We start from the raw sequence: 7,358 nt of genomic DNA on the forward strand, positions 1-7,358 counted from the left end.
AATTCAGACCCATAATTCGACATATTATGTGCATGTTTGCAATAATACGCCATTTTTACTGGTGTTCCTATGGTAACAGGTGGTTAGTCTGTGTTGCAGACCTGAGGGAGGTGTGTCGGAATAGTCCAGTTTTCTTAAGCACCTTTTCATTAAATAATTTGATATAATTTCTGGTAAAGAATTTTTTTTTAGTACTGTCTACCTCCTGTAGAGAAATGGCAAAGAGTGACATGTGACTCTGGCTCAGATACTTTAAATCTTGGGCAATGACTTAGCCAGGTGTAGGACTATGTCACAGCTCATTTTTTCTCCCAGAACTACTAGTTTACCAGTAGAAGAGCTGCATATTCCATTGAGAACTTAAGGTTTTGGGTATTGCCCTACATATTTCCTAACAAATTTAACCTGTTTCCTCCAAGATTGTGTGAATTCCATAGGTTTAGCGCAGGGATTACCTGGTTCCCGTAAGCAATTTTTATAGTCCGCACTTCCCCTCTCTATATGTTTCTTATTTCTTGTGGGGGTTATTCAAATGTTTAAAAAGGTTAAAAGTTTGTTTTCATAGATGAAGTTGAATTTAGACAATTTGAATATTTTTAAAAATATATTGATATTTGTAATTTCACTCATAAAGACTTAAAGCGGTTTGAATATTTTTGATCTGATAGCTATGTATAGACATGTTATTAAAAAGTAAAAGCAATGTTTGATTGGTTCACATTATCCAAAGAGGGTGGGATGTAGTTGGCTGGTGAACAAAGTCTATGGGGGAGTTTAAAAAGTTGATAGAAATAAAACAAAATCGGCATAGAGCAGAATCTAAATCACAATATAATATGACAAAATTCCCGACCCCAAAGGCGGTTGATTCTATGATGCTTTATGTCAAAATACATTCCACCCAAAATACATGTGATTGATAGGAGGAAAAAGTATAGTACATTAAAAGCAATATAGTTCAACTAACCCCATTAGTCCAGCAGCATAATGAAATGATTGTTAAGTTTTATCGCCTTTTCAATTGAAGATGATGTTACATAATGACAATTATCAAAGTTAGCTAGATCTACTAGTATATCAAGAAACCAAAAAGAAGGGGTGGGGTGGGGAGAGAAGAATGAAGTAAGTTATTAGTATCTGCAGTTTTGGTTTTCAGTATATTCAATTTAATTTCCTTAATTTCCGTTAGGTCATCATGGATTGGAGCATTTGTGTACTAGTAATCTGCCAGGAACAAACACAAGAAAAACTTAAAGGTCCTATATATACACTTTTGGGAGAGTGACTTGAAAAAAATGTTCAGGATATCACATTTTATGCATAATATGTGTAGGTCTGGGGGCATTTCATGAAGCATTTTGTCTGACAAGTTGTCGGACAAATTTGCTCTCTGCCAATCAGATGCAAGGATTTCTGTAGTTTGTAACAGTTTGTCAGAAAAATATTTGACCAAACTGCTTCATGAAATGCCCCCCCCCCCTGTTGTATCACAAGACATCCTACCATATACAGTTTTTGCAATCAAAGCAAACATATAAAGAGATATCAGTATTTTTCTCATTGAAGCATAAATGTGGACGGTTTAGTCTGGAAACATGTTATCATAGAAATATTGTTCACATCTTGTGTTATTATTAAACAATACTTAACATTGATTATACAGATTCATTTTTACAGAGGTTCTTTCTATCCGTAACTCACACTTAAGAATAATTTTCAAGCACTAATTTTGGGGTTTTGCCTTTAATTATCCACAAAAAGGAGGACTCAATGCATAAAAGGTGTATGCTTTATTTTTGGAAAATGTTGAAGAGATCAGGAAAATTATATATATTGATGTAGATTTTGGACCTGAAGGAGCAGGTGAAGCATTTTTAAGAAACAATGCCTTGTGGCATCGTTCTTATCATCAAAAATTAATAATGACAAACTCAAATGAAAATTGGAGGGGGAAGAAAAGACGAACATATTGACATGAGACAGCTTGGTAAAGATTAAACGCTAAAATAGACAATGCAGCCTCTTTTCTCAGTTCATACTTATCCAGAGTGTGTGCTTTCTTTCCAGTACCGGTATTATTATTTAGATAGGTTAGGGGAATCCCTTTGAATTGTGTGATACATCATTTTAAAGCTTACAGTCTGCTCTTTCAGAATCTGTCCTTAAAGGACAAGTCCACCTTCATGCACACATGGATTCAGTGAATACAACAGTATTAGTAGGACACATCACAGAAAGCTTGGAAAAAATCGTACAATCCGTTCAAAAGTTATGATTTTTTTTAAGGTATCTGCACAGTCGCGGCGGGATGAAAAGACTACCACAGTGTATGATGTCACATGCGCACATTCTAAGGAAAATAAAATGAGAATTTCACAAAACCATACTTTTTGAATAAAGTTCACATAGTTTCTTTGACTTGCTACTGACGTATGTCAAGGGTAATATTATTCCCCCTGCCTTCTGAAAGAGAAGTTGAGTATCCTTTTGTAAGCGAAAATAATTTATGTTGAATTTTCTTTATTCATTCTTTATATCGTTGTACACATGTGACATTACAAGCTACAGTAGTCTTCTCATCCAGCCTCGACTGCATGAGCAGAAACTTCGAAAATTCATAAATTTAGAACGGATTGTCCAATTTTCCTCAAACTCTCACTGATGTGTTCTACTATTGTTGCTGCATTCACTCAACCCACATGCTATAAAGGTGACAAATCTTTGTCTGGCGACTTTTTTGTTGATCAATTATACCAACCCTGATGGAAATCCCTTCAAATTCATAAGTTCTGAAGTCTCCTTTAAGTTTAACCAAAATCTATATATGTAGTTGCCATGGCAACATACCACTTAACACTAATGAAAAGTATTTCAAACCTCTATACATCCCGTCGATCAGTTGTACCTATTCAAATGGAATCTCTTCCAAACTGGAAAATAGCCTCCTGTAACTAACTTCAATTAAAAACCCTAGTTTTGGGTTGCCATGGCAACGCACAAATCAACAATAATATTTGACCCCTGGTTTATACTCTTAGTACCTTCTATACAACGTTCATATCAAATTCGGTGAAAATTGAATCTTCCTACCTGGAGAAATAAACAAAAACATGATTTTTAGAAAAAGTTCATTGACCTTTGACCTTTGACCTTTGGAAAATTCACTCCAAATTCACTCCAAATTCAATCAAAATATTTTACTTGTTCTCAATATTCTTCCTGCCAAGTTTCATCCAGATTTGATATTCCTGACCTGAGAAATAGCCAAAAAACCTATTTCACAAATAAAGGTCATTGACCTTTGACCTCTGACCTCCTTCCCAGCATCAATTTTCTTGGAGCACCCTATTTTTGAGAAGGTACATCGTGAAGTACCTTTGGTGAAAAAATCATGCTTTTGTCCGCCGTGTCACGATAATTTCACTAAGCCACCCCACTAAAGGGGGTAAACGCTGCATTTTTTAAGTACGAATGTCCTACTTGGTACAGATGTTCCCTAGGGCAATTCAAAAGTTTTAATCCAAAGAGACACTCGGTATTTATGCAAATAACCTTAATTTGCATAATTTATGCAAAAATACATATAAAAATTATTAAAAATATAAGTGCATCCAGTAGAAATGCCTAACCTGGAAGAAGTATGCTATAGAGTATGTGGAAAAACCGACAAAAAATTATTTCATATCAATGTAAATAAACATAGAATTTGCATAATTATGCAAGTAATTGTGCTCAATTTTCGAAAGAATTTCTAAATCATTAAGCTCTGGATCTTGTTGTACAAAGTTTGAACCTGGGATGGATGTTCCTTGGGTAAAAAGCAAATGTTTCATCTAAAGAGACAAAATATCTCTATGCAAGCAACCTGTTATTTGCATAAAATGCATATCAATACATATACATAGTTAATCGGAACAAAGAAAAAACAATCATGTGACAATGTTTTAAAACGCTTTGACAAAGGCTATTAATATCCAAAAAGCTAATGGAATAAGGCAATGTTCTAGCAACAAAACTCTTCAGTTGCTTAAAATGTTTCCATATTATTTGAGTAACTTAGACATTTTATGCAAAAAATTATGCAAATAAGTATACAGTACGTGAAATTTCGAAACATGTTGATCTTTAAAATCATATTTACTATCAATTTTTCCTCTCCATTGCATAAATGCTTTGCAGGGTGGGAAAATAGCAATCGATAATTACACTCTTAAAATATAACTATTCAAATATAACAGTAGGGCCTACATCGGAACAGCTCAGATATATGCAAATCGGAACAATACTGCTTACAAAAGGAACCTTTTTTCCTTGCAAACAGTACACAACTGAGGTCATGGTTAGAAAATCATTACAAAAAATCACTATTACAGGGAAAGTGTGAATTCTAATTTTCATTGTATTTTGTAGGCAACCAAGCGAATAAGAGGCTTTTTACATCGAACTGATTATAAACTTGTGTAAACTATATGGATGCAAGGGTATCTTTGCTGTGCTGTGTACTTTAGCTGCTGCTCGTCCGCTCTCTGTAAAGATGCAGGTTTCTTCACGAAATATGAAAAACATTGATGTGGTCAGTTTCCAATCTGACATTTCCAAGTCTCGCATAATGGCTGACTCGGTAGATGACCCCGATGCACTAACTCAAGTCTATGACGCAGAACTTCGTAGAATCTTTGATGAATACGCTCCCATGGAGAAGAAGGACGTTGTTGTGCGACCGCATGCTCCATGGTTCTCATATTCACTTCGTGAAGCAAAGCAAAAGCGAAGAAAGAGTGAGAGAAAGTGGATGAAATCTGGTCTATATGTTCATAAAGAAATCTACCAGGCACTGTGCATAGAATACAACAAACTCCTGTACCACGCAAAGACCGAGTATATCTCAAGAAAGATCAACACCACTGATCAACGCAGTCTTTGCCGCATGGTCAAAAGCCTGTCTTGTCCTTCCTCATCGATGGCGCCTGTGCTGCCACACCACCACTCACCGGAACAATTAGCTAATGATTTTCAAAGTTTTTTGATCGGAAGTTAGAACGTCTACGGGATAACTGTCATGCTGAGGGTTTATGAAGATCTCTCACTTAATTAACCTAGGATGTGTACCGTCACAATGTCTGAATTCAACTACGTCCCAGAGGATGTTATATCAAACACTCTCAAGACACCTTCCACTTCCTGGTCAGCACTCGATCCTATACCTACATCATTGCTGAAAATTGTATGTCCAGTCTGCTGTCCCCCATCACAAAAATTGTCAATGCCAGTCTGCAAACAGGTCGATTTCCTCCTTCTCTGAAGCACTCTTTAATTCGTCCACGTATGAAAAAAGAGGGACTGCCACATGACGATTTCAGCAGCTATCGGCCTATTTCTAATCTGAGCTTTATTGGAAAATTGATTGAAAAAGCCGCTTGTGCACAGATCAGAGAGTACCTCTGTGAGCAAGACTTAATTCCTTCAACGCAGTCCGCCTATACAGCCAGTAGGAAAAACTACAGTGTAGAAACAGCCCTCTTGAAAGTTTACAATGAGATCCTGCTGGCCTTAGATTCACACAAGGAAGCCATCCTCGTCCTTCTTGACTATAGTGCTGCATTTGACACCGTGGACCATCCCATCCTAATTTGAATCTGAGCTTTATTGGAAAATTGATTGAAAAAGCCGCTTGTGCACAGATCAGAGAGTACCTCTGTGAGCAAGACTTAATTCCTTCAACGCAGTCCGCCTATACAGCCAGTAGGAAAAACTACAGTGTAGAAACAGCCCTCTTGGAAGTTTACAATGAGATCCTGCTGGCCTTAGATTCACACAAGGAAGCCATCCTCGTCCTTCTTGACTATAGTGCTGCATTTGACACCGTGGACCATCCCATCCTAATTTGAAGGCTGGACAAAAGGTATGGGTTCCGTGGAAATGTCTTTGAATGGCTAAAATCCTATCTGAAAGACCGGACACACAGTGTGCAGATTGAAGACGCTACATTTGATACCCACCATGACAGCTGTGGCGTCCCTCAAGGTTCAGTTATGGGACCACTGATATTTACGCTTTACAGCTCTCCAATAATCGACATCATCAATGATCACGGCCTTCAACCAATGGTCTACGCAGATGACACACAGATTCTAGTCACTTTCAATCCGGATGATCGAGAGGTGTCTGTTCTCAAGCTCAATAAGTGTCTGGCTGACATAAAACGCTGGTCTACCAACAATTGCCTTACCTTGAATGACTCAAAGACTGAAGTTATCCATTTCTCCTCCAAGTTTCTTACATCTCCAAGTCCTGTGGCAGTCAGTATTGGTGATGTCAACATTATGCCATCGTCCTGTGTTCGAAGTCTTGGCGTCCTTCTTGACAGCCATCTCACCATGAAGGAACACATCAAGCAGGTCTGCAAGTCTGCTACAGCTGCTCTTCGATGTCTCGGCAAACTACGACCCTACCTCACGAAGAAGATCACTCTCACTTTAGTTCACGCTTTTGTTATTAGTAGGTTAGATAATTGTAATAGTCTTTTGATTAATCTTCCCAAATCGGACTGTTATCATCTTCAAAGGATTCAGAACACTGCTGCCCGTATCATTGAAAAGCTCCCCAAGTATAGTGAAATCTCACATACTTTTACTCAACTTCACTGGCTCCCCATTGAAAAGCGTCTCATATTAAAGATTCTCCTGTTAGTTTACAAAGTTCAAAATGAAATTAGTCCACAATATCTTAAGGAATTGATCACCTCACCTGTTCCCACACGTATGCGGAGATCACAACACCAATCCCTTCTCCGCATACCTAAAGTTAATACAAAGTTTTATGGCGACAGGTCTTTTTCAGTTGTTGCCCCAAGATTGTGGAATTCACTACCACAACATATCCGTCAGTCAGCTTCACTAGGCTCATTCAAATCTTCTTTGAAGACTTATCTATTTGTGAATTTATATTTTCTTTTTTCTTTGTACATGTATGTGTGTATTGAAAGTAAATTGTTGATTACAGTATGTTTTGTGATGAGATTGTAAAGCGCATAGGGAACATTCATTTGTTATATGCGCTATAAAAATGCCATTATCATTATTATCTGCACACATTAAGAACTTACAACCTTGAGTTAGAAACAAAGTCCGTTTCTGAAAAAAAAATAGTTCTCGAGCTACTAAGACATAGAAACCATGCTAGTAAATTTATACACAATAACATTGTGATGAGGTAATAATAAATATGTGACCCTGCACCTCAAAACAAACAAAAAGTCGCCAGACATAAATTTTTATGTAAGACATATTCTGAAATAGCAGACTTTAAGCATTTAAATGATTTATAACTCAACTCAAATGGACTCTCCTAACTTATTT

The sequence above is a fragment of the Diadema setosum genome, unplaced genomic scaffold, assembly GCF_964275005.1.
Source record: "Diadema setosum unplaced genomic scaffold, eeDiaSeto1 scaffold_54, whole genome shotgun sequence".
Lineage (NCBI taxonomy): Eukaryota > Metazoa > Echinodermata > Echinoidea > Diadematoida > Diadematidae > Diadema > Diadema setosum.